The 26,909-nt window shown below is 39.8% G+C and overlaps 1 protein-coding gene across 3 annotated transcripts in view; it reads left to right on the forward strand.

Moving 5' to 3' along the window:
* The window catches only part of LOC124613811 (E3 ubiquitin-protein ligase Bre1), a 286,869-nt gene that overhangs the window by 216,749 nt on the left and 43,211 nt on the right, over positions 1-26,909 (forward strand). The window lies entirely within an intron of this gene.

Here is a 26,909-nt window from a genome sequence, read left to right on the forward strand (position 1 = left end):
AGAATGCTGATTCAAGATGATAGCATTCCTTTAGTGGACAAAATAAAATAGACCAATGTGAAGGATGTTGTTTATTGGGCCACTAAGGCATGGCAGAATATTTCAGAAAATACTCTGAGAAAGCTGTGGACATCTCTTGAATTTCAGGACAACCCAATTGAAAATGAAGAGGAAGATGTGCTACAAATGGTACAGACAATCCCTGGATGTGAAGGAGGAGACATAGATGAGTGGATGGCAGCAGATGGGGCATATGTGGAGAACCTTACTGTTGCTGATTTTGTTGCTGCTGTGATTCAAATCCAGAAAGAAGTGGACTGCTGTGACGGAAGTGACAATGAGCCTGAAAGTGGCAAAGGAGAGCTGGTGCCACACAGTGATGCAGCAGAAGCCCTTGACCTTGCGCTACATTATTTGGAGCAACAGCCCACTGCTACACCTGCTGATTTGATGTTCAGAAGACGATGGCACAACTATGCTTCATATAACAGACTGTCTTCGTTACGCCAAATACAATGACTGAGTTTTTGTCATCTAAAAAGTAGGGATAAAATGCCCACTGTATTTTAGTAAGTTTTATAGCTTTTCTTTCATTGTTGTGCATTGTTTAAACCTAATAAATGTTTACTGTACTGTGTAAATTAAAATAGTGTGTATGTACAGCAGCTTACCGCACAGATTTCCATACTTAGACTAACATTTTTCATGTTCAGATTAACTGAACATTCAGATTACCAGGGTTTGGATTAGCAGGACACTGCTGTACATTGAAAGTATTGGTCTAATTATTGTAAAAACTGGCTTTTCAATATAAGACAAAATCTGACTAATCAGTCTCCTAGATTAGACCATTTACAAAAGCACATAAAGACACGTCCCATATAATAATTGCTTTATTTTTCTTTCTTTTTATTTCTTCATTAAACCATGTAAAATAATTTATATAAAACAAACTATCAGCAATTATGCATAATAGCATAAATGAATATGTTCGCAAAGACCTCATTTACCAGTGTTGATATTTATTTTACAATCAAACCAACACGACAGAATGTGCATCTGGCAGAACTGTTAAAAGTGAGAGGGCTAGGAGGACAGTTGTCTTATTCCCCACCCCAGATTAACTTTCCGGTATGTTAGTTTGACGACAACAACAACAACACTGACATTGGTTAACGAAGTAGGGGGCTGGAGTACATATATATCTATGCAATTATGCATAATAGTTACCAGTAGGTTGTTTTATATACTTATTTTATGTTGTCCGAGTAAGAAGTGAAAGAAAGAAAGAATGTAATACTTATTATAGGGGAAGTGTCTTTATATGTTGCTGTAGATGGTCTAACCTAGGAGACCAATAAGTCAGATTTTGTCTTTTGTCTTATATTGAAAAGCCAGTTTGTACAATAATTAGACCAATTGTCTCAACGTCTTTGTTTCCTACATTTTGTATACAATGTTGCCTTGTATAGTATTCATATCTTCCTCCTCCCCATCACTTCCCCCCACCCCCCTCCCCATCCTGCTCTGTATTATATTACCCCCCCCCCCCCCCCCCCTCCCTTAATCTTTCCCCTCTCCTCTTTCCCAGGATGGTGTTTTACTTTTTAGGTGTGAAAGTTGTGCCATGCCTTTAGAAGACAATAACTGATTTCACCCCTTTAATTGTTCATTTTGCACACCAGGCTGTGTTAGCAGTGGTATAGTTCTGTTCACTGTGAATGGACTCCAAGGCAATCTTTGTACATTTTTAATATGTGGTCTGGCTTGTTTTATTTTTGACACTAACAGGATGGTTCTGGTCCATACAAATGGACTTTGTAAGCATGATAATATATGTTTTATTGCTATAATGCAATAGATGATGCAATAAATGTGTTCTGTTTTGTGTTTATTAATTTAGATTTGTATGGTAGTACTCACAGTGCCATGTGTTTTATTGTCAATAAAAATATAATGGAGCTTCATCATGCTCTTGCTTAAGTGTCTTAGACATTTTAGCTTATGTATTTTGTACATGCTACCTTTTGTATATTTTAATTTTAAAAAATTGAATTATTTACCATTATGTATGCTACAGTCATTTTAATTGTTGTATAGCTAGAGAAGGCCGAAATGCACGCGTTAAACTCAAGCAGGCTGGCGTGAGGTCTGAAACAGGATACGGAATGAATGCTATAAAAAAAAGTACGTAGCTGCTGGAATACTTAACTTTAATCCATCATTTGTATGCATCGTTCTTGATGAGACATGCTTCATACGATAACTATCAATTGCTATGGCGCCTTGCTAGGTCGTAGCCATTGACTTAGCTGAAGGCTATTCTAACTATCTTCTCTGCAAATAAACGAGGCTTCGCCAGTGTTGCATCGCTAGCTAAGTCGTCCGTACAACTGGGGCGAGTGCCAGGACGTCTCTCTAGACCTGCCGTGTGGCGGCGCTCGGTCTGCAATTACTGACAGTGGCGACACGCGGGTCCGCCGTATACTAGCGGACCGCGGCCGATTTAAAAGCTACCACCTAGCAAGTGTGGTGTCTGGCGGTGACACCACATTAATGTTACGTTGACTGGCCACTGGCTGCACTATGAGGCATGATACTTGTGTGTCTGCAAGATTTCTTTTATAAGTGCACCTTTTGTATTGTGACTGTGTTTTAACTTCAAGCTAGAATGAGTGTTATGTATGGTTATATGCAACAGTTATTTTGTAACTTTGTAAAATAAAACAACTTCCCCTTGGCATATGCCCTTCAGTGCCCCTACCTCAGTTGCCTAACAATTTTCAGTAATCATAAAACATTGTTTTGCTGCATGCAGCATTGGAATGTCAAATAAATAATGCATTGCACTTAGCCACTCAAACAGGCGAGGTGGCCAGTGTACACACATTACGGTAATGCTTATGTGGTATGTTATTATTTTATCATTTGTACTTGTACTTTGATTGACCTTATGTATCATATATGTTACATTATAACACTATATACTCTGTTCTAAAAGTTGGTTTGATAATGGACTAAGATATGAAACCGGTCACTATTTAAATAAAAACAAACTTCTGTGCAACTTTCATTGACAATAGGTTTCTTTATTTTTTAACTGCAGTTTGCTACAAAAGTATCCAAGGCAAATTCTTGTCTACAAGGTGGTGCACTTGAAAGTGCAAAAATTGGCCAGTTGGAATCATGACCTGATTCAGTCTTTCCTTAATCCCACGCGGTTCTGGGTGATTTTCCCAAAATCTACCTAGATCTCTCCAGTCCTTTCCTTCACCCCTCTTCCTTCCCCTTCAACCCTTCTGCCTAAAGGAGCCGCCACTGGCTCCGTAAGCTTGCCACTTACAACCAACTTTTGTGTGTGTTCTGCCACCGCTTGGTAAGTAGATTTTTTTATCTATCCAATTAAATGATTTTGTCAATATTATGAAAAGGATAGATGCTACTCACCATGCTGCAGAATGCTGAGTCACAGGCATGCACAACAAAAAGACTATCACAAAATGAGCTTCTGGCCAACAAGGCTTTGTCGAAAGTACACACACACACACACACACACACACACACACACACACACACACACACACACCACCACCACCACCACCACCACCACCACCACGACAGTCTCTAGCAGCTGAAGCCAGACGACGAGCAGGAGCGCATGATGGGAGAGGCAACTGGATGTGGCAATTCAGAAAAGATGGTGTAGGTGGGAGGAATCCATCCCACCAATGCACCCAGTCTTTTCACTTCACTCCTTTTTTTCTACCCCCACTCTCTGCCCCGCCCTCCACCTAACCTCCCAACTGCACCTAGCTGCCCTACCCTGTCTCCACCTCATCCCTGCACACTCCCACTCCCACTAGCAGCATTTTTCTGTCCCTCACCTGTACCTCACTATCCCTCCCCCTCCCCATCACAGCCTCCTCCTCACCCGCACCCATTTGCCCCTCCCACCATGCACTCCTGCTCATAGTCTGGCTTTAGCTGCCAGAGACTGTGTGTGTGTGTGTGTGTGTGTGTGTGTGTGTGTGTGTGTGTGTACACGTATTGTGTGTGTGTGTGTGTGTGTGTGTGTGTGTGTGTGTGTGTGTGTGTGTGTGTGTACACGTTCGATAAAGGCCTTGCCGGCTGAAAGCTCATTTTGTGACAATCTTTTTGTTGTGCCTATCTGCGACTCATTATCTTCGCTATATGGTGAATAGCCACTATCCTTTTCATAGTATTGTAAGTAAAAATAGGCACATTCTTTTGGACTAGCAGCAATGTGTTTGTCACCTACTCTGCTATATCACATAAAAAACATCCATCAAATATGAGAACATACAGCTAATTTTCCCACACTAGACTTTAGCTATAAATCAGCCGTGGGAAGTGTGATAAAACTGACAGTAACTTAGAAGTTCAGATGGAAATATGTTTGCTCTTTGCCCACCCACATGGGATGGATTTGACTTCTTCAAGACCTAAAGATGATAATAATACATTAAAAATTAACATATTTCATTGCAGTTAAAATCATGTTGTTCAGTCCGTTACACCAGGAAAAGAAATATACAGGCTTCCTTATCATTTTGTTCTTACCATTTGCAGCTAGACTGAAGAAAAAGGGGAAAAAGTGGAAAAAGTATACTTCATTAATGAAAATGCACAGAACACTGGTGTAATATTCTGGAAACTGGTTTTCAGTGTGTGTGTGTGTGTGTGTGTGTGTGTGTGTGTGTGTGTGTGTGTGTGTGTGTTTTCGTTCATAATATATAAAATATTCTATCAAGAACACAAGAACGAATGGAACAGTCAATTAATGCAAAAAGTATACGGGCAAAATTTGTGTCGTACCTGAAGTGCTCAGTCAGTAAGGGTATTCCCAGTTCGAGTCCTGATCTGACGCACAGTTTCCATTTGAGAAGTAGTTTCAAAACTGCAGGCACTCGACAGTTTACATTTGAGAGGAATTTTCAAAAGTGCAGGCATTCTGCTACAGAGTGAAAGATTTACTCTAGAATGCAGATAGTTCAAAATGTGATAGGTAAAACAGGTTTAACTGGTTCATGAAATAACCTTGCTGTTATATATGTATAAACACAGTGTCATATCCTATATGAGAATTGGACATTTCATTAAGGTGACAAAGAAATACCAAATGAATTTTTGCAAATAATCTACTACCTAGTCTGAAAATAAAGTGAACAGTCAGCGTTTGCCAAACTTGCCCCACAGTGTTGCCACACAACTTGTTTTTAGGCAGGGTATCTTATGGCAGGTCTTAGAGATGTGATGCTGCTGAATGCCAAGTTGACAACAAAATAGAGTTCAGAGTTTTCTTTCCAGCACATGTACAGTTTTATCATATTTAATTTGTGTGATTCAAAGAAGAATTAGTGGGTTGCTGTTATTAGGAGTGTTCCACCTGTTTGCTCAATACAACTTAATCATAAACAGTAATTTTTATTTGAGTCGACCCACTGATGACGTACTTAATGAACTCTAAACTGCTGTTACAGCCACACTTCCGGGTCTTGGCAAGTCCTGTATTGACTTCATTTTTCCCTTTTCTTTTTATGTAAAGATATGTGTGTCATGAAGAGTCATATGTGAGAGTAGTATGTTCAGTGATAGGATTGAGCAGTTAGCTCTTTACCAGGGTTTCAGATGGATGCTACCAGCAGTATCAGGCATCCCATTACATTTCAGAGTTTGAAAACTCTATGCATGCTCAATTCATTAAAAGTTTTCTATCACATATGAGGTGCAAATGACTTGTGTACTTGCACAGCAGCTCATTCATCAATGAATGGCTCAGGAAATCCTAATTTAAAGTTTTTTTTCCATGTTGCTGAATATTTTCTCATATTGCTGTGAGTTGTGCTGTATGCAGTGCCCCATAGCAGTTATCATCACAAGGTGACATGCTGTAAGTCACCAGCTCAAACCCGAGGAACCACAGTTATTTGTCATGTAGTGTTTATGAATTCTCAAAATTTGTGTTTTCTAACATTTGTATATATTTAATGTTTTATAAATAGCTGCAGTCTCCACCCAGAAGTTCAGTTTTGTTCTGGTATACATTGGTGTTTGTAAGAAACATGCTTTTAGTGCTAAGTGTTGTACTTAATTGATGATCCTGCTTTTGGATTGGGACTCGATTCTGGTTATGATGTTACATTGTGTGATGGAAAGGCGACAGGTGCTTCAAAACATATACATCACTGTGGCTGCAGTTGTGCTATGTAAAAGCCATCACATACATGGATAGGAACTGGAATATCAAGCAGTACATAATTTCCATGCTCCATATACTCATATTTAGGTGACCAATAAATTAGAAAACAGCAGTACATCAGATGCCCATCAGGCATTCATCAGTTAAAAAAAAAAGTAGGTTAGAACCCAGTAGAATGGCTAAAAGGATTCAACAGTCACCAAACACTATGTGTGAGAAAGATGTGTGTTCAGCAAATGTTTGTCTTTACATGGATGGCCCAGCCCAGCAGTGGTTCAAGAACAACCAGGAGAAGCTCCATAACCAGGATAAATTGCAGGTGGAAGTGAAGACAACATTTGGTGGCATTCTACAGCAATTACACACAGCAGAACTACAGTTGAAGAGTAGGACCCAACGTCATGGGGAAATGAAACAGTCCTACACATACAAAATGTTTTAGACCTATTCCACATTGTGAATCCAAATATGACAGTAGTTAATAAAAACTCACGCTTGATGAAGACATGTACAGAGCTCTTCTGGTAAAAGATGCTACAACAACAGAGGAATTCATCAAATGGTGCCAGCACATCGAGAAGATACAACAGAAGAGTTGAATGAAAGAAGTATGACTTGACTCCCAAAAGTGGTCCATGTGGCAGTTGTGGAAAATGTCCATGACCTCACGTCTCACATACGTGGTTGTAGGAAGAGAGATACAGGATTTCATGGCAGCCAGAACTATTAGGCTGAGTAAGCAAGAGATACCTGCCACAAATGTTGACCCCCATACTGCAAGAGGTAATACAGAAAATTGAAGGAGGAGTTAGCACCAGTCTCTACCACTATTCCAACACTCCAGGAAGGATGGAGTTGGTCAACTCTGACGTACGCTGCAGCTGTCAAACAGTAACCCAGCACCCAGCCAACGCATGTACAACCAACTCCTCCACCAAATATAATGCCCCACAGAACAACACACACAAAACAACCCACCAGTATGTTTCCTCTGTGGGTGCCATGGACACGTTTGTTACACTACAGTAGAAAAGGAAGGTTTTCAATTATGACTATTATGCTGACAGACATCAGCCACCATGACAGCTCTATTCAAACCAGTCAACTGCAGATGATTATATTTGACCTGTCTGACAAATTAGAATGCCATACCCAGGACGAGGTCGCTTCTCAGCATGCCATAGCTGTTCCCCTGTTACCATGCAGCAATACCAGCTGCTCACCTAGTCACCAACTTCAGGGAAACAGAGAAGTGACCATCTATGGAGTTGAGGCTGCCAGAGATGAAAAACCTCATGAGTGATTCACCAAATGTAAAGATATCTCATTGATGGCCAACCTTTCTGGGTGATAGCTGGCTCAGGGGCTTTCTTTTCTGTAATATCACATGCTTATCATCACAAACTGAAGAAGATTATGTTCCATGATGTAAAAGTGATTGTGCTGACAGTCTCAAATAGTAAATACATCCAGCAGACAGGAACATGTATTAGCAAGAGTAACTATCGTTGAAAACCCCAGTCCTCCAAATTCATTTAATCAGAATTTAGTTGTAATGTTATTCCTGGATGGGACTTCATGCAGACATCACAAGCAGTCATAGACTGTTGAAGATCAGAGCTCCAGATTGGTGAAGATATTTCAGAAAGCACACATAAGAAACATTGTCCTGAGCAGTTGTTAGCCTAACTAACAGCATCGGCGAGTGTTAGACATATTGTGCCAGTTTTCAGATGCTTTTGAAAGTGGAATGGGAAAAAGAGAGACCAAGCAGCTTACAGTAAAACACCACATCCACACTGGGCAACCTCTAGTAATTAGCCAGTGCTCATTTAGAGTGCTGCTGGCTGAACGGCTGAAGAATCCAAAAAGAAGTGGGGAATATACTTCAAGATGATGTCATTGAACCTCCAGACTGTTCTTTCTCCTCTTCTGCGAACCTTGTGAATGAGAAGGATAGCATATGGCATTTCTGCGTTGACTAGCTAGATGATCACACTGTAGACTGCTTGAGAGGAGCAAAGTATTTCTTTCTATGGAGAGGGAAACAGACTACTGGCAAATCAAGGTTGAGAAGGCGGACTGCAAAAATAGTGCCTTCGTAACTCCTGATGACTTCTAAGAGTTCGAAGTTACACCATTTGGACTATGTAAAGCTCCAGCCACCTTCGAATGTGTGGTGGGCAAGCTGCTTCTGTTGAGACTGCAGGCCTCCATCTGAATCCAAACAAAAATGCTTCATCCCCGTACAAGAAATAAAAATCATAGGGCCTGTAGTGAATGGTGATTGAGTCCATTTGTATCCAGAAGAAATAAGAGCAGTCACAGATTTTCCAAATCCTGAGCCCATTTATGATGTGAGATATTGTTTTGAATGTGCTCATATTACTGACAAATTCATAAAGGACTTCTGTACCAAGGCACATCCTTTGCAAAAATTACTGTAGGGAGACACCAAATTTTCATGGAACAAGGAAAGTTCTTTCGTTGTACTTAAGGAGGCACTAATGTCTTCTTCAGTCCTAGCATTGCATGATGAGAATGACAAGGCAGAATTAACAACAGTGCTAGCAGCTACGGATGGGTGCAGTTCTGGTACAAATCTACAAAGGTGGTGAAAAGGTGACTGCTTATTCTTCCTGAGCACTCTCCAAATCCAAGAGGAACTACTCTAAAACTGACAAAGGATGCATTGTAGTTGTTAGGGCCATCAATAATTTATTGATGTGTCTATTTGTCGAATCATTCTCCGTTGTTACAGACCACAATTCTTTATGCTGGCTGAGTAGCCTGAAGCCTCTGTCAGGTCAACTGGCCAGATGGATGCTAAGGTTTCATGAACACGATGTCACAGTGGTACAGAAATGTTAACACATACTCAAGGATGCCGACTGCCTTTCAAGAAATCCTGTTTTGGAACAAAGCAGCATAGACAAAATGTCAGTTTTTGCTGCTGAACAGAGGGAAGATACTGCATTGCTGAAGCTATGAAGAATAAGGAACTGATCAAAGGAGAAATCCAATCAATAAATGGAATATTATGCAAGAGGAACTGTTATCTGACATGCCAGGAATGGTTGCTTCTCATCCCAATTAATTGATGGCCTATTATCCTGAGTTTTATCATGACACTCCAGCACCTGTTCACCTGAGATTTGTGAAAGCTTTAGATAGGATCAGACACAGTTATCACTCTGATCTCTACCGATCCATTAAACACTATGTGATCTGCTGTAAAGTGTGCCAATGGCAGAAGCATATGCTGCATTTACCTCCATGGCACCTGGTACCATTTCTACCTGCAGCAGCACCATTGCATCAAATTGGAGTCAACCTTTTGGGGAGGCTCCCGAACTTTGCAAATAATTGTCAATAGATAATTGACTGCACTGAATACCTCACCTGCTATAATATTACCAAAGCTGTGCCAACAGCCAAAGCAGGAATTGCCAGGTTACTTGTAGAAGACAGCATTTTGATTCACGGAGCACACTGTTTGATGATCTCTGATAGTTTCCCAGTGAAGACTAATATGAGAGGTAAGTACACGTTGTGACATCACCCCCAGGTGGTGATTGCCTACCACGCATAGACAAATAGTCTCACAGAACACTGTAATAAGATATGCTCTCAATATACATTGATATCGAATAGAATGATTGTTATAAAATACTGCCCATTGTGACATTTGCGTACAATAAAGGGAAGCAAGACACTAAAGGTTTCAACACTGCTAATTCTACTCCACAGTTGTAAGGCTAAAACAACAGCGGCTACACTGTTCCAATTTCAACAGGACACTTCTCAGGATGACTACATGAAGCACCTCATCTGCCAGGACCGAAGAAGCAAGACAGTTGGCATGCATACAGATCCTGGACGCCCAGGAAAAAGACCGAGAGCATTTTAGTGCCAAGTGCCAGCCAGTAATATACAGCCAGCAGATTCAATATGGATTTTTTGGTCCACATGGATTGTGGGACTATCAGATAAATCACTAAAGCACTACTTTGGGCTGTATCATATCATTCTTTGCTTATTGGATGTCACATAGAGTGTTGAGGATTATGTACCTTCATTAGGAAGACAGAATGGCGTTCATGTCCCCTGTCGTTCATGTCCTCTATATGAAGCCCTCCTACAGTTCTGAGGTGCACATAGATGATGAGCGCTTCTTGTTCAGGGAACTGAAGACCAGCACAACTATCGCAAAACTTTCATTGGAGGAGCTACACTCAATGCTCATGGTAGTGAAGAGGATGTGACAACATGAGCAACTGCTAGTGCTGCCACACAGACAAGGTCCAGATACTGGGTTTGTGTAATAGGCTCCTATGAGAACTCCTGAAACAGCAGGTAGCAGTTTCTCCAAGAGAGCGAAAGCTGCGAGTTGCGCAGTTAGATCACTGGTTGGCGTTTTGCGGCTCGTCAGTTCAAATCAGACCATCAGTAATTACTTGTCATTATGTACCTATTAGTTCTCAAATGTTCCTGAACTTTCTTACGTTTGTATATTGTGGAATATGCAAGGTTTGTATAAATAGCAACCAGCCGGGGTGGCCGAGCGGTCCTAGGCGCTACAGTCTGGAGCCGCACGACTGCTATGGTCGCAGGTTCGAATCCTGCCGCAGGCATGGATGTGTATGATGTCCTTAGGTTAGTTAGGTTTAAGTATTTCTAAGTTCTAGGGGACTTAAGAACTCAAAAGTGAGTGTTGCTCTTCAATCATAAACCTGCTTTCAGAATTGGGACTTGATTCTGTTGATAGTATTATTTTTGACCAGAGAAAATTCCATTTTCTCGGGACTGGGAAAAGTTTGATTCAAATACTTCTCGGCCCATCTGGATTTAGGTTTTCCAGGGCTTCCATAGATCACTTGAGGTGAATGTCAAAATTATTCCTTTGAAAAGATGGTGGCTGATTTTTTTTTCTCCACCCTTGTGCTACCAGTACTTGCGTTCTTCTGTAAAGACCTGATTGTCAATGAGATATTAAATACCTGATTTTCATTCCTTGCTTTCTTCCTTCTTCTCTTCATACTACTTCATGCTAAGGTATCTAGTTTGTTTAGGTAGAGATTTGCAGATATTTCAATGACTTACATCCACCGATTTCACTTGTTCTCTTGGAACTGTGAATAAGGACACATTGAATGGATAATCATAGAAATTTCACAGTTGGTTCTGAACCAAAATCATGGGCTATCTTTTTATTTTACAACATAGTGTTTTGTCAGTCATTTACATTAGTCCATATGAGCATGTCATGATGGCTCAGCACACTGTTTGTTGTGTTGTTGGTCAAGGTTGACAGTGTCAAGATGGCATTGGCCATGCTTCAGTATGTTAAGTCAAAAGTAACATGGCACTTCTTCAATTAAAGTAAAATGTAGGCCACAAAATTACGTTCACAAGTATAAAAAAATTACTTGCTAGTGACAAGTACCTATTATAATTTAGCTTAATAAATAAATATCTTAAGTAATTTATAATCTAAATAGAAAAATTGGTAATGGAAGAAAGCACTTTTTATGTCCAAGAAAAGATAGATTTGCTCTAGCCGCATTGCTTATATATACAGTTACACAAAAGCCGTGCAGTCGATCTTCTGATAGACACGCATAGCTTTATGTTGGGCCATTTCAGTGCCTTTCCAACATTTACTGAACACCAGAAAAACTGTAAAATCACAGGCAAGCAAGAAGAAGATTGGCAAGAATGTTGCCTGAAACATGTCATTCATCTCTCATAATGGACAACTGCTGAGCCTCTTATTTTTTCTCTGTTGCGTAGAAAAACTTTACAAATAATAATTTCAAATGCTTCACTCTGGCATCTTTGATTATCTCATATCTCTCTCCACCTTTATCCTGAAGGAACATCTGAGTTTATCATCATTTGACGTATGACTTCATTAAAGGAGGAGCGCAAAGTTGGATTGGAGAAGTATGAGAATGAAATTTACTTTGTTCTTTTCAAAAGATGCTCCATGATTATGTTCATTCTATAACTCATGCTTTCTCACTCCATTTGAAATGCTATTTGATTGGTATCTTTGTTATGATGCCCTGATATAGAAGACCATTACTGTTAAATAGAATGGCAAAAAATTTAAAAAGTTTCCAATTTTCTTACAAAATAAACAGATTTGTGGAAGAATTTCATAAGAAGTAGCTCGAAAAGGAAAAGCCAACAAATGAAACATTAAAATAAAGATTTCTTTGGGTATCGGAGTATTTTAATCAAACTAGTTATTTTAAAGTTAATTTGAATCAGGCACATGGCCTGAACATTGTTTCATTAAAATTTTCAATTTAAATTTGTCAAAAGTGGTTCTGCACCATCTGCGTAACTGGGAATATTTGTAGTCTCTTATCTGAGGGCATATCACTTATGAAACTAAAAATATAAGCTTACTGTAAAATAATAGCAGCCTGTTCTAAAGGGCACACCCTTACAGTTTAGTGAAATCAAAATTTGCTGCTGAGTAGCATACAGTACTGTGTTTCTCCTACCTGTGCTTTGTAACAGGTGTGGATCATCCTTGCCTTGTTGTCCACAAGATGGTCAAAGAGTTGCTGCTTGAATTTATATCCTACCCTTTGATGACAGGCCTGCTGAGGTCATACAGTGTGCGATGATCATTCGTGCAACTGCAGTCTGCATTTTTTAACTGGTCCCAAGCATATGCAATGACATCAGATACTGCAGGGCATTCCGTTTGGTTGATTTCTGTCAGTGGGAGGAAGATGTTCTCTAGGTGACACTTGTACTCGTGCACTGTCATTTTGAAAGATGGATTCATTGTTGAAATGTAGATTGTAGGGTGTTCAAGAATAGGTTGGAGGATCCATTACTACATCAAATTACCTTAAATAATGATGAGAGATATCCAACATCCATAGATCATACTAATCCAAAAACATGTCTGACCCATCTCTCTGTTGAACCTGGGACTGAATGCCTGAGGTGTGCTTGGTACATGCTCCTCTACAGTGATCATAACACATCAGCCAGATATTGCACTTATGGTGAAGAGATCTCTTGCATCCATCCCAGATGTTCCCTTACCCACTTTCACACACAATAATGTTGGAGAGTATGTATTGTTGTTCATCTAGAGACCAAGCTGATCGTATGCAGACAGCTGCAAACTGTCTGGGACGACACAGCTCTCTAAATTGTCCGCAAAGAAGCAACAAGCAGTTCTGTTGCATTCTTCTTAGGGTACCGTAGATACACAATTTATTGGTAGTGGGTGATTACAGCTGATCACTACAGCACAGAGCTCCGGTGTTTGTACACTGATGAGCCGAAACATTGTGTGTTTGTCCACTTCTGGAACGCGATTCAACAGTGATGCTGCATGCTGTGGATTTGAAAAGTACTTGATACATTTCCAGAGGTTTGTGGCACCAGATGCCTATGCACAGGGTCACACACTTCCTGCAATTTATGGATGGTTAGTTTGTGGGCGCAGAGCTGGTGCCCAATAGCGTCCCTGGTTTTGGATTCAGATAAGCCAAATTTGATGGCCGAGACATCAAAGTTAGTTCAATATCATTCTCCTCCTACCACTGCAACTTGATTCTAACCTTGTTGCAGCCACAGTTATCCTACTGGAAGATACCATCGATATTGAGGAAGACGTCAAGCATAAGGGGTCACAGGTGGTCCCAGATAATGTTCACATAGTCCACTGTTGTCATGGTACCTTCAATTATTACCAAAGGTCCCATGAAAGCCCAGGTGAATGTCCCCCAGAACATAATACTGCTCCCAGTGGCATGCATCCATGGCATGCTGCATGTTTCAAGCAGCCGTTCACCTGGGTGGTGGCACATATGGACACGGCCATCGACCTGCTTTAACAATAAACAGGATTCATCCAACCATGCGATGCAATTACATTGATCTGCGGTCCAATCTCAATGATCTCATGCCCACTGTAATCATCATTGTCGATGTTTTTGGGGCAACATGTGAAAACCTACATGCCCTCTGCTGCAGAACACCATGTTCAACACTGTTTACTGAATGGTGTGCTCCAAAACAGCCTGTGCTAGCGCTATACTCTGCCATCAGATCTGTCACAGCTTGCCGCTTGTTCTGTTTTAGAGAGCAGACAAGCCTCCAATTCCTATGTTCTGTCATGAAGGGTGGACGTCCATCTTCTTGTCTCCTACTCATGGTTTTAGCATTTTTCAGCCATTTTTCCGTAGATACACATGACAGTAGCATGTGAAAAGCCAGCCACCTTCACCGTTTCTGAGATGCTCTCTCTCAAGCACTGGGCCATAACAACTTGGCTTTTGTCAAAGTCACTTAAGTTGACAGATTTTTGCATTTGTGCCACTTATCATCATTAGAATGATTCCTCATTCATCTCTGCTCCGTTCATATACTCCTCGTACCATGTCATGTGCTCTCAGCACCACCAGGCAGTATACAGCCTCGCAATGGGCAGTGGTCATACTGTTTTGGCCCATCATTGTATCGTGAAGTAGCTGATAATGTTCACCAGTTTGGTGGGCAACTTCGGTTTGTGTTAACAGATGATACATAAAAAACAAGCTGAATTGTGTAATTCGTGATTGGAGACTGCAAAGAGAATATGCAGGTTTGCTTTCACCTCAATTACTCAGTTGGTTGTACATATTTATTTACTATAGCCAAATCAATATTGTTCAAGATCCTACCTTTTGAAAACAAACAAGCTATTAAAGTCAGTAGAATAGCACAAAACCTTTTTAGCAATTTATTACTTTCAGCTTAAATAATATATTGAAACACCATGCTATCTTAACATAATCACTCAAGTGACACAATTAACCAAATGGAAAGTCGTCATTGTGTGTTTTTGTAGGTCTACTATGCATTGTCAATGCAAAATTCCTGCTGTAGCAGGAAAGAGGTAGCTGGTGGTCTTTGAAAATGAAATTACAAACTGGGATTATGGTTCCATGTTAGCTGTAGAGTATTTCAGAACAAATGAAAATTTGTGCCAGATTGGGACTCGAAACTGGATTTCCCGCTTCTCATGATCAGTCACCCTAGCCAGTTTGGCACTTCCAGGAGCAGCCCAAATCTTAGTTTGTCCTCGTGCCTATCCTCCCTTGTGCTCATACTTTATTATTGTGACTACTGCACAGGGTGAGACACTGTTTCCTCTCGTCACTGGCTTGCTATGGCATGAGATATTGCAGTTCAGTGTCTGAAACATGTTGACAATCAAGTCCCAATCCTGCACAAATTTTCATTTGTTCAGATATAGTCTATAGCTGATGCCGAACGATAATCACAATATGCAAATTCATTCTTAATTGAATGTGGCTGTTCATCATCAGAGCAGTCTCAGAAACTGCACTGCAGTAATTCATCCCATAATGATGAACTAAAACAGTCTCTCTCCCTGTGTGGGAATCATGGTAATATGGTGCAAGTACAGTGGAGAGCAGACAGCAGGTGTGTGGGACTTATGGTAATATGGTGCAAGTACAATGGAGAGCAGACACCAGGACAAATGGGGATTTGGACCACTCCTGGAGGTGTTCTCGGATAGCCTAAATGGGTAAGAGGACTGCTTGCAACAAGCGGGAAATCCAGGTTCAAGTCCTGGTCCAGTACAAATTTTCATTTGTTATAAAAAATTCTACAGCTCATGTGGACCCACAATTGCAGTTTGAGAATTCATTCTTAATTGGATATGGCTGTTGATCATCAGTGCAGTGTCTTAGATACTGTGCTCTGCAGTTGTGGTCTCTGCTTTAGACTCGGTGTGCACACCATCGCTCAGTGTACTTGCCATAAATGTGCAATGATTTCTGTTTGTTTATTTGTAAACATAATCAAAAAAATTCATGTAGCAACAGAATGCAGTGTAACCAAGTCATTTTCAGTTAAAATACTGGAACTGATATGTAACTATTGTAGGATGTGCAAGGCAAAAATTTCTTGCTTATTGGCAATGAGCATGGAATGCAATTTTGATAGTTGAGTAATGCAGGTGATCAGACTGGATGCTTAACAGACGTGTCATCTGTCAGAGGCATATCTAGATGTATAAGGGATCCCATATCACTCCAACTGCACACGCCTCATACCATTAAAGAGCCTCCACCAGCTTGAACAGGTCCCTGATGACAGGCTGGGTCCATGGATTCATGAGGTTGACTCCATACCCATACCCATCTGCGCAATACAATTTGAAACGAGACTCGTCCGACCAGGCAACATGTTTCCAGTCACCAACAGTTTAATGTCAGTGTTGATGAGCCCAGGCAACACACAAAGCTTTGTGTCATGCAATCATCAAGAGTACACAAGTGAGCCTTCGTCTCCAAAAGCCCATATCGATGAAGTTTTGTTGAATGGGTTGCGTACTGACACTTGTTAATGGCCCAGCATTGAATTCTACAGCAATGTGCAGAAGGGTTGCACTTCTGTCACATTGCGTGATTCTCTTCAGTCGTCGTTGGTCCCGTCTTGCAGGATCTTTTTTCATCCGCAGCAATGTTGGAGATTTGATGTTCTACTGGAGTCCTGATATTCATGGTACACTCATGAAATGGTCGTATGGGAAAATCCACACTTCATTGTTACCTCGGAATGCTATGTTCCATCACTTGTGCGCTGACTGTAACACCACATTCAGACTCACTAATTTTGATAATCTGCCATTGTAGCAGCAGTAACTGATCTAACAACAGCACCAGACACTTGTCGTCTTATGTAGACATTGCCAACTGTAGCACCATGTTCTTCTTGTTTACGTATCTCTGCATTTGAATACACATGCTTATACCAGTTTTTTTGGTGCTTCAGTGTAAGTATCTGCTTGGATGATGCCAAGCTGCATCACAAAATAATAATAATAATAATAATAATAATAATGGAAGCAATCACTGACGACACAAATTGGTTTTTGTTTATAATTTTGGAGCCTTGCAGCAGTGGAAAAATTCCTGAAATAATGCAGACTGTTTAGAATTATTCCTGTGTTATAGATTCAGAAGCAAAAAGTATGTGAGATGGCCCAGTATTGCACATTTGCTAATTTGTGCATTTTTATGTTAATATCAACATTTGATGTCAACTATTAGTGATAAGTGCATATTTTGTTAGAAGTTTCATCAAAACTTGCTGAAAATGGCATTAGCAGCGTACAAGTTCTTTCACACACTCACAACAGTAGGTAGCTTAATTTAATACATATTGTATCATTTTCAATCAGTTTAAGTTCTTCACAAATGCGTCCATGTATCTAAAAAGCGACATGTGTCTGTATTTCTATCAAATGTGCAGCACACATTATCAATTCCCAAGAAAAATCATACATCAGTAAAATAGTTTATACTCAAGAAAATAGAAATAAATATAGAGAAAGAAGATGAAGAGACGGTCACTGAAATGCAAAGACAGCACCTTTGCTGTTGGAGGCCCCAGAGAAATCTGGAGCATGAGGTGTTCAGAGATAGTCAGCCAGAATTCTGATGTGAAAATATTTTTGACAAGAGCTGTTATTAGTAGCATGTCAAAAAGAGAACCTTAGTATGCTGCCATTGGACACATACTTTTAGCAAATAGAGATAATGTGGTATGAAAAATATGAGAGGATGAGTGTCCTCTAACAGTGGTCTTGTGATTGCTGTAATACTGAACATACGGCATCATATTGCTTAAGTAGTATAAAACTCCCTCTGTGACATGTTGCTGCTTACATTGTTGGCAGCTTGTGCCGATTGTTGGAGTTGACGATTCTGACAGTTTACTGTCCTATTATGGATTTGTATTGGCAGCCTAGAAACACACAGTTTCAGGGATGGCTCTGAAGGCGCATGCTCGACTTCTGCAAAATGTAAGAATAATAATTATTGATGACCTACGGACTCCACTTTGTAGTTGCCATGCCAGTATTAGTAGTAATAAAGTAGTAGTAGCAGCAGGAATGTATTTGGTATGAAATGTCTTGGAAATTGTGCTTGAAATTGCCTGTTTACCAGTAGAAAATTGTTCATTTCTCTCGTGTTGTCAGTTTCCATTAGTAGAAAAGATTCTGTAGTTGGAATCAAATGGAATACACATGGCATAATATATTCTTCTTCTTTTTAAATGATGATGACGGTGATAATCGTGATCACCACCGCCACATGTTATCTCTGTGAGAGAAACAGTGATTGTAAGTGCCTTATTTCAGAGCAGTTTTTAGTAACAGCCAACAATTACAGCAAAATGTTGTATTGCCATTGATGACTGTTACAAAAATTGTTCTCCAGCAATATAACCTTATTACTTGTACATCAAATTATAAAATACCAACTTTATAAGAAAGGGTTAAGTAAAATATGAACAGGGTGTTGCATAGGACCCAAACCACAGAACTTGTTATTGTTAATAACATCACCTGCTGTGTAAGTGTTTGGCAAAAGGTGTGTGAGCACACTAGCTTCTGAATTATCATTCTTGCAGAGAATGACACATGTGGAGAGATGAAATACTTAACTTCGTTACACAGTCAACTCGGCAAATCTGGAGTGTTATTCTTGTTGAATAGCATGGTTCATTAGACTTTACCCTATGTTTTGTGGCCTCACACTAGCAATCCAATGTAGTGAGTTATGTATATGCGTAAGTGAATCATTCACTCTATGGTAACCAATGACAGTACCTACACCACCTAACTTAAAATAGTCCAGTTGGTCCATTGCTGAGTGGCGTCTCGTCATCAACAGACTATTTAGGGTCTAGTAGTGGCTCATGTGTAGGAGGAGATTTTTTCCTTGTATCAGGTAGCCAAGATTTAGTATTGTGTTCTTAAGAGTGCTGTGTAGTGGTCGGTAGGCACATGGGGATTGGACTTGAACATATTACAGCAGTGGCTATAAAGTATGGAATGGCAAACACTTGATGGCAAGACTATGTTTTAAATATACAGTGTTGTTTAATGATAGTACTGTGTTTACCAGGTTGGTGCATACATTTCATTCCCAGATTTGGAAAGTAGAGAATCTGTGATGATCATTGACTCGACCAGTTAATGTTTTACAAGGAAAATATCAGTTGTAACAAAAATCGTTATATTTTTTGATGAGTTGATACTTGACTCCATAAAGAATGGTCCAATATGAGTATACAGGCCAGAGTCGAATATGAGTATTGAGACATTGTGTGTATATATACAATAATGCAGAGGTCAGTTGCTCTGAGGAACTTGATCTCTCTCTGTGGATTTGGGACACTTCACAGGATAGATAACCAGCTTGACGCTTTCTGCTATACTCATAAATGATATAAATCTTAGTACCATAAATACAAATGATAGTACCGTGATTGGCACTTGCTGCTTTCCAGTTGCTGCCAATGTAGACTATTTTCATTAGCAGAAAACATTGAATTTAACAAACCATCTACTCTTGTGTGTGACTGAATTTAACAAACCATATACTCGTATGTGTGTCAGAGGACCTGGCAGGCAGAGGTAACAACCCTACTCTTGCTACACAGAACAAAACTTTCTACTGTGATGGTAACCCAGCCATTACCATGCTGTGTGGCATCATTGTTTGTAAGAGTAAAGTTCAGAACATGACCACAGAATACTGAGGGACCATGTAAAATCACCTGTGCACCTACATGATTTTCTGTATTAATTACAATATTATCGATAGATTTATAAACTGTAGGGTGGGTATGCCTTCTCCTCCTATCATAACATCTTCTGTGTGAGCGGTCCAATGCTGTTTCTCATGCAGCTGCATGAAGACTAACGCCTTCTTACCAAATTCATTACTTATGTAGACAAAACTGTTGTATCCTTGAGACCCTGGTTCTAGATGTAGCCTTTCCAGTTAGTGGCTGACACAAAAAAGTTATAAGTTCACAGCTGGAGCACAATCCCGTACGCGTGCTGTAGTCTCTTTAGCAGCATGCGTCTCCGCTGGTCATGTTTGTAAACATAGCATGATAAGCGGTTTTGGCAAGATGTCCGATAGACGATGATGTCACGACTGTTAAACGATTCAAGCCCTGGTACTTTTTATACTTTAGGACCACATACTAGAGTAACAGTAACCCAATCATTGCCATGCTGTGCTGCGTCATCATTAGTTAGGGTAAAGATCAGACCACCACCACAAAACACTGATGGTCCATCGAGAATTGCATAGGGAATAGTAAAGGGAAAGTTTATTTAATTTCTATAGTATTGTGTGAGATCACCAGCGACTTTAATTTTCTTGCAGTTATCAACACCTTTGACCCATACTGAGACAGATTTGGATTCATTTATTTTACGATAATTCCTGGCCCTGATAACCATTGGCATGGTGGACATATCAGATTTGTCTGGTGTACAACAGGGACATGGGTAAATCGTATTACATGTCCACCATGCCATTATCAGGACCATCCAGGACATCCATATAATTACAAAACTTTACAGAAACCATCTTTAAAACCTTTATTCCACCAGGTAATTACATCACCTGCCCATCCTTCATGTGTATTATGATATGGTTTTAGGTAAATGTTAACTATCTGCTGGTCCCAGTATTGCTTGTGAAAATGCTGTATATAACATTTCGATACAGGATAGTTGAAAACAAGGGTACATCTAGAACCGGAGGCTCAAGGATGCAACAGTTTTGCCTGTATAAGTAATGAATTTGGTAAGAAGGCATTAGTCTTCATGCAGCTGCATGAGCAACAGCATTGGACTACTCACACAGAAGATGCCACGTTATTATAGGAGGAGAAGGCGTTCCTGCTCTGCAGTTTATAAAGCCATTGATAATATTGTAATTAATAGAAGGTATTATGTGGGTGCACAGGTGATTTTGCATGGTCCCTCGGTGTTCTGTGGTGATGTTCTGAACGTTATGCTTACGAACAATGATTCCGCACCGCATGGTAATGGGTGGGTTACTGTCGCTATAGTACTTGTTCCTAAAGTAGAAAAAGTGTCAGGGTTCGAATCATTTAACAGTCACGATGTCATCACCTATCAGCATGAGGCCTGTCCCCAAGCCAATAAACTTTTGTGGCTAGGATATGGCAAAAAATATCAAATGTATTGCTCATCCCATAAATTACGTTGCTCTCAGAGTGCAAATTATCGTTGAAGTAAAAGACCTTTCAATCCAGTAGTGAGATAAATTTCCTGTACCACATCTTAAGGATGGAAACCTCTTCACTCTGTTATTTTCATGTTCTCTTGAACAAAAAATTCATCTGATGTATGATTCAAAGCAAACAAATTGATATATATTAGTCTTGCAGTCTGTCAGCTTTACCAATGAGCTACCAAGACATTTTACTTGGGGCTCCAACACAAAGCTGTTTCTCACAGCTATTGCATCCTTTGATTCTGTCATCACGTTAAGTACCTTTCCCATTTCTGCAAATGTAGAAATCGTATGGTTTGGGTTTTCTTATGTGTATTTAGAGAATGTGTCCTTGAGCTGTGCATCAGGAAGTTAGAACTGCTGTTTGGTCATGATAAGTTGACGCTTTGTGCAGGGGCTATTGGGAAGAGCAGGAGGCAAGCATTGCCTCAACATTTGGATTGCTGATGGAGAGAAGCAGTGAAAGGAGTGTAGCACTGCCTTGTTGCCATAGTGCTGCCACCATTTCTTGTGTTTTGTGCATTTATGGAACGAGAGGTGACACACACAGGAATATTGAGACAAATGAATACAGTGTAACCCCGCTTTAATGTTCCCAGAATTAAATTTTTCTCACCATTTACGAAATTTTTATACTTTTTTTTTTTTTCTATCATTCTCATCCAAAATGTGAATCTGCTCCCGATTTTGTATCAATATATTTATAATTTTCCCGTGATTTATGCAATACAGAAAAATGTTCATGGAGAAAAAAATTATGCTGGCATGATGTTGGCCATTCAGTAGTGTTTACAGATACTACGAAGTTAAGTTTCTTGACACCAGGACACGCTACTCAGTGGATTTGAACCAGTAAACGTGTAAAAGTTGGAGAACTCGTGCCATTTCTCTTGCCCATGTCAAGCCCTAATTAGCGTTGTGGCTCATGGGAGTAACTAGGTTCATTCGAATAAAGATATCATGGCCAATCACAGCCATCGTGACACCTTTGTCGAAGCAAATTTAGCGTGTTTCAGCGTTTGGCTACTTGTAGCGCTAGTCATTCACTTTGCATTGCTCAAATGTTTTTAGTTTAAAGTTTAAACACCGTGCTGGTTATGTATTTTTTTCATGCTGAGCAAAATATGTTTTGCAGATTTATTCTCGCTGTGAAGTGCATTATTCATTTGTACATTTTTTGTGATGTTACACAAACAAACAATGTGAGTGAGTTTGTGTGTGTATGGTCTTCGATATAATTGAGGAGGCACAGTATCTGATAATCTCAAAAAGATAACTACAGTGCAAGAGATGCAGAATAACACATATTCAAACACCACACAAAATACATATGTAAGTAATTGCAGTTGACAATGAGAAAAAATTCTTGAAACACATCATGTTAAGCATGAAAAAATATGTAACTAATGCAGTATTTCATTATTTAAATAATGAATGACAGCTCAAGCTTTCGAAAACATTGATTATGACTGAAATTGAGCCAAACATTCCTACTTCCCAGACAATTATCAGTTTCAGTTACATCAGCGATTTTTATCGAAGAATAAACCTTTATTAGATAATAAATAAGTCCCTGACAAGTCTTTTGATGCCTGCTATGTACACATGTATCATACATAAAGTGTGAAAATGCAATGGGGTATCCTATACATGACTTTTATAGCATAGAACAGTATTTCCCACATTTTACACCATTTTTTTGAAGTCCCTTGAAAAGTGTAAAAAGCAGAGTTCACTGTACATTCTGAAAGTGCTGATCTCTTCTGCTATTGGCAGTACTAGTAAAGAGAATCAGCATATCTTGGCCAAAGACACTGATGAGCCAAAACATTATGACCACTTGCGTAGTAGCTTGTTTGTCCATCTTTGGAACGATATTCATCACTGATTCTGCATATCAGGGATCTGACAGGTTGTTGGTAGGTCTATGGTGGTATGTGGCATGAAATGTCTACATATTGATCATGTAATTACATAAATAACAGGCTGCTGATTTGCGTGTGTGGTGATAGTGCCCAATAGCAAGCCAGATGAGTTCCATTACGATTTACATCAGGTGAATTTGGTTACCGAGACATCAATGTGAGTTCACTATAATGCTCCTGAAACCACTGTAGCACAGTACTGCCTCCGAGACACAGACAGTTATACTGCTGAAAGATGACATCAAGATTGGGGAAGACATTAAGCAGGAAGGGATGCAGGTGGTTCGCAGCTGTCAGTGTGTCTTTGGTTACTACCACAGGTTCCTTGCAAGCACAGTCGAATGTCTCACATAGCGTAATACTGCTCCCCACAGCCTGCACCCATGGTGCTGCACATTTCAATCTGCCATTCACCTCAATGGTGGTGTTTTTGGAGACAACCATTGACCTAGTGTAGCAAAAATGTGATACACTCAAAGAGCCAACGTGTTTCCGTAGATCAACGTTCGAATCCCAATGGTGCCATGCCTACTGCAATCCTAATTGACAATGTCGTTGGGTAAACCTGTGAACACGTAGGGGCGGTCTGCCGTGGAGCTCCTGTTCAACAGTGTATGATGAACAGTGTGCTCCGAAACACTTGTGCATGTACCAGTATTGTGGTCTTTCAGTAGAGGTGCCACAGATCACCATCAGTCTTACTTTACAGAGCAGACAAGCCTTTGAACCTCACATTGTGTAAAGTGTCATGTATGTCCAACAATGTAGCACCTAGTGGTAGTTTCACTGTCTTTCTACCTCTTTCTGTAGGTGCTTACAATAGTAGCATGTGAACATTTTACTAGTTTTTCCATTTTTGGGATATTAATTGACAGGCTCTGTGTAATAATAATGTGCCCTTTGTCAAAGTCATTTATCTCAATCAATTTCCCCATTTGCAGCCCGTATCTGCACTGTGTGGTTTTCACCTTGTTTGCTTCATCTGACAGCAATAGTAGTAAGTAAATTGACAACAACGTCATTAAAAGTAAGTCAGACACAAAAATCGAAGTTGTGTGTAGCTCGGTTATTCTGTTTTTAAATACAATTCTGTGGCTGGGAGCAGTGGTGTACTCCTGTAATTTAAGCAGCAGGGAGACCGTTGTGTGGGAGAGATCTGGAAACAACTACAGATTTGGCCGTTTCATGAGCTCAGGAATGACTGCGATGCCTTCATCGACCTCTGTAGATCAAAAGGTGGCAGTGCGGAATTTTTGGCAAGTGGTTCGAGAAGACGAACTCTGAAGCCGTTGGTGCCTTAAGAATTATTCCGTGCAGCAACGATCATCTGGGAAGAGCGAGGCACAGGTGGCGCTTGACCAAACAATTAATTTTTATAATGTGTTATTTATTCTAAATTTGTATTACCAGATCTTCACTAGAATACTGTGTGACATACACCTGGTTTGCTCCTTCCAAAAGAGATATTAATAAGTACATCAACTACAATGTGATTAAAAATAAGTCAGACTGGGGAAAATAAAAAAAACTGGCAAAATGTTCGACTCGCAGCATTGCAGGAGGATGCCAGCCTGTCAGGATGATTGCTTTTGCTGACATCTTTGGCAATAATGACTGCATGAATTGGCGGTATGTCATACAGAAAGAAAGAGCAGCTGATGCTACTGAGGACTTGCCTGCAAGCATTTCTGATAACTTCTTGATCTCTTATTCGTGATGGTATTCAGACATTCAAAGGTGATGCTGATTCTTGCAGACGATTGCAAAATAACTGCATTGTGTGTTTCCAGAAAGTGATTTTTATGCCAAAATGGTGATTGTCCTACAAGTTCATGTCAGCTCCACTTGCATGCTTTCATTACTGCATCACATGCCCAGAACACCATTAGGCAGCATCCAACATTGCAACGGGCAGTGGTCATAATGTTTTGTCCTATCAGTGTGTTTGTCACACTCATAATTACCAAATGTTATAATTTTTATGAGCACTACTGCACACACATTTAGTTCAGATTTCAGCACCAACTTCTCCTTTCAGGTGTTCTCGAAGAGCAGTTTTTAACTCCGTATTAATTCTTTGTTCAAATTTATTGTGGTTCTCTGGCTACAAAACTGGCTTCTCAGTTTTTGTTCTAGTTTTATTTGATAGAAATAAGACTTGATCAAACTTCTTTCTGAGTTCTCTGACCTACTGCTTATTCTTTCAAAACATAGTGGTGTCTCATTTATTTCATTCTTCCATGGATGCTACAATTATGTAGCTAAAGCTATCTCCTTCTAAATTAAGAACTGAAGGAATTTTTGGAGTTAGTAATGACTTTTCCATGTCAAATAGTAGATATCTGAAACAAGATTTGATAACTGGGATACTGTGATGGTTTCTTTATTGTTCACGGGCTCGATTCCAGCAGAAGAGTTGAGGGCTGACATCCTTGATCTAGCTTTTCCTTCCCTAAGCATTCCCCTAGCTCACAGTTATTATTGATTGGCATCACAATTTGTTTATTTCGCCATTTCTCTGATTGAAATAACAGAGAGAATTGTGTTGAAGCTGAAGTTCAGTAATATCTTCAGCTAAAAATGCCATTCTGAAATTTAATATCTTCATCTAAAAGAAATGCCACTCTCAAATTAACACCAAGATTGTGCCACTGGATTTCAATAGATTTTCTGAGTTAAGCCATATTTAGCCCATTGTAACAAACCATAATATGTTGATGGCCTTGAAGATGATGGAAATCAGTGCAGTCAGTGAGAATTGAATTCTAGTGGTTTTTTTTTTTTTTTCTGTCAATGCAACCTGATAGCCACTAATGTAACACAGAATTGAAACACTAGTGTTGTTGAAGAAGCTTGCTATTGAAACCGAATATCTTGTAATTCTTATTTTGTCTTGTATTTTCTTCTTTTATTATTGAAAACCACTTTACTGGTATAATTAATTCTTTCAAATTGCAAGACAGGATTATGGGGCAGCACTTACATCCAGGAGGCAAAATTCTACGTGCTGCCAATAGACATACGTAAAAGTAATAGGAGTTAGCTTTCTTAAATATCTATTGACAGTACTTGAAATTTTGCATTCCAAATGGAATACAACATGAGACATCTAGCAGATTTTAGCTCTCCCTTCACTATAATGACAGAAGTGACACATGGTGATGTTGACTCCTCAAGTCGAGGAAACATTGAGGAGTCAGCCTGATCCATGACTGTTCAGTAGCCACCCACAACACACAGAGATTGTTTGGATCTGTGTTAGAGATTAAAATATCTTGGGACAGTTGTGTACCAAATTTGTATGCTTTATGGAACTGGGATCAGATGATGTGGGGAACCAGACATGCATTGTAATAACTGAGGAGTGCTCATCAAATCTTTCTGACACAACTTAGGGTGATAGATTGATGCATCATCTTCCAGAAGTTACAGGTCATATGCTGAGTGCCAGAAGTGAACAGAGCTGCACATATCTTATAAACAGTACCTGTATGATTCGCCAGGGAGACACAGGGTCAAAGAAATTAGTAGCCCTGCTGGCCTGCCACATGAGTCTCCTCATGCAGTTCACTGATGCCCTACCATCAGTAGTGACTACTAAGACTCATCAATTCGGCCAACATGTTTCAGTGGTTAGTGCAT

This window comes from Schistocerca americana, chromosome 1, assembly GCF_021461395.2.
Source record: "Schistocerca americana isolate TAMUIC-IGC-003095 chromosome 1, iqSchAmer2.1, whole genome shotgun sequence".
NCBI lineage: Eukaryota > Metazoa > Arthropoda > Insecta > Orthoptera > Acrididae > Schistocerca > Schistocerca americana.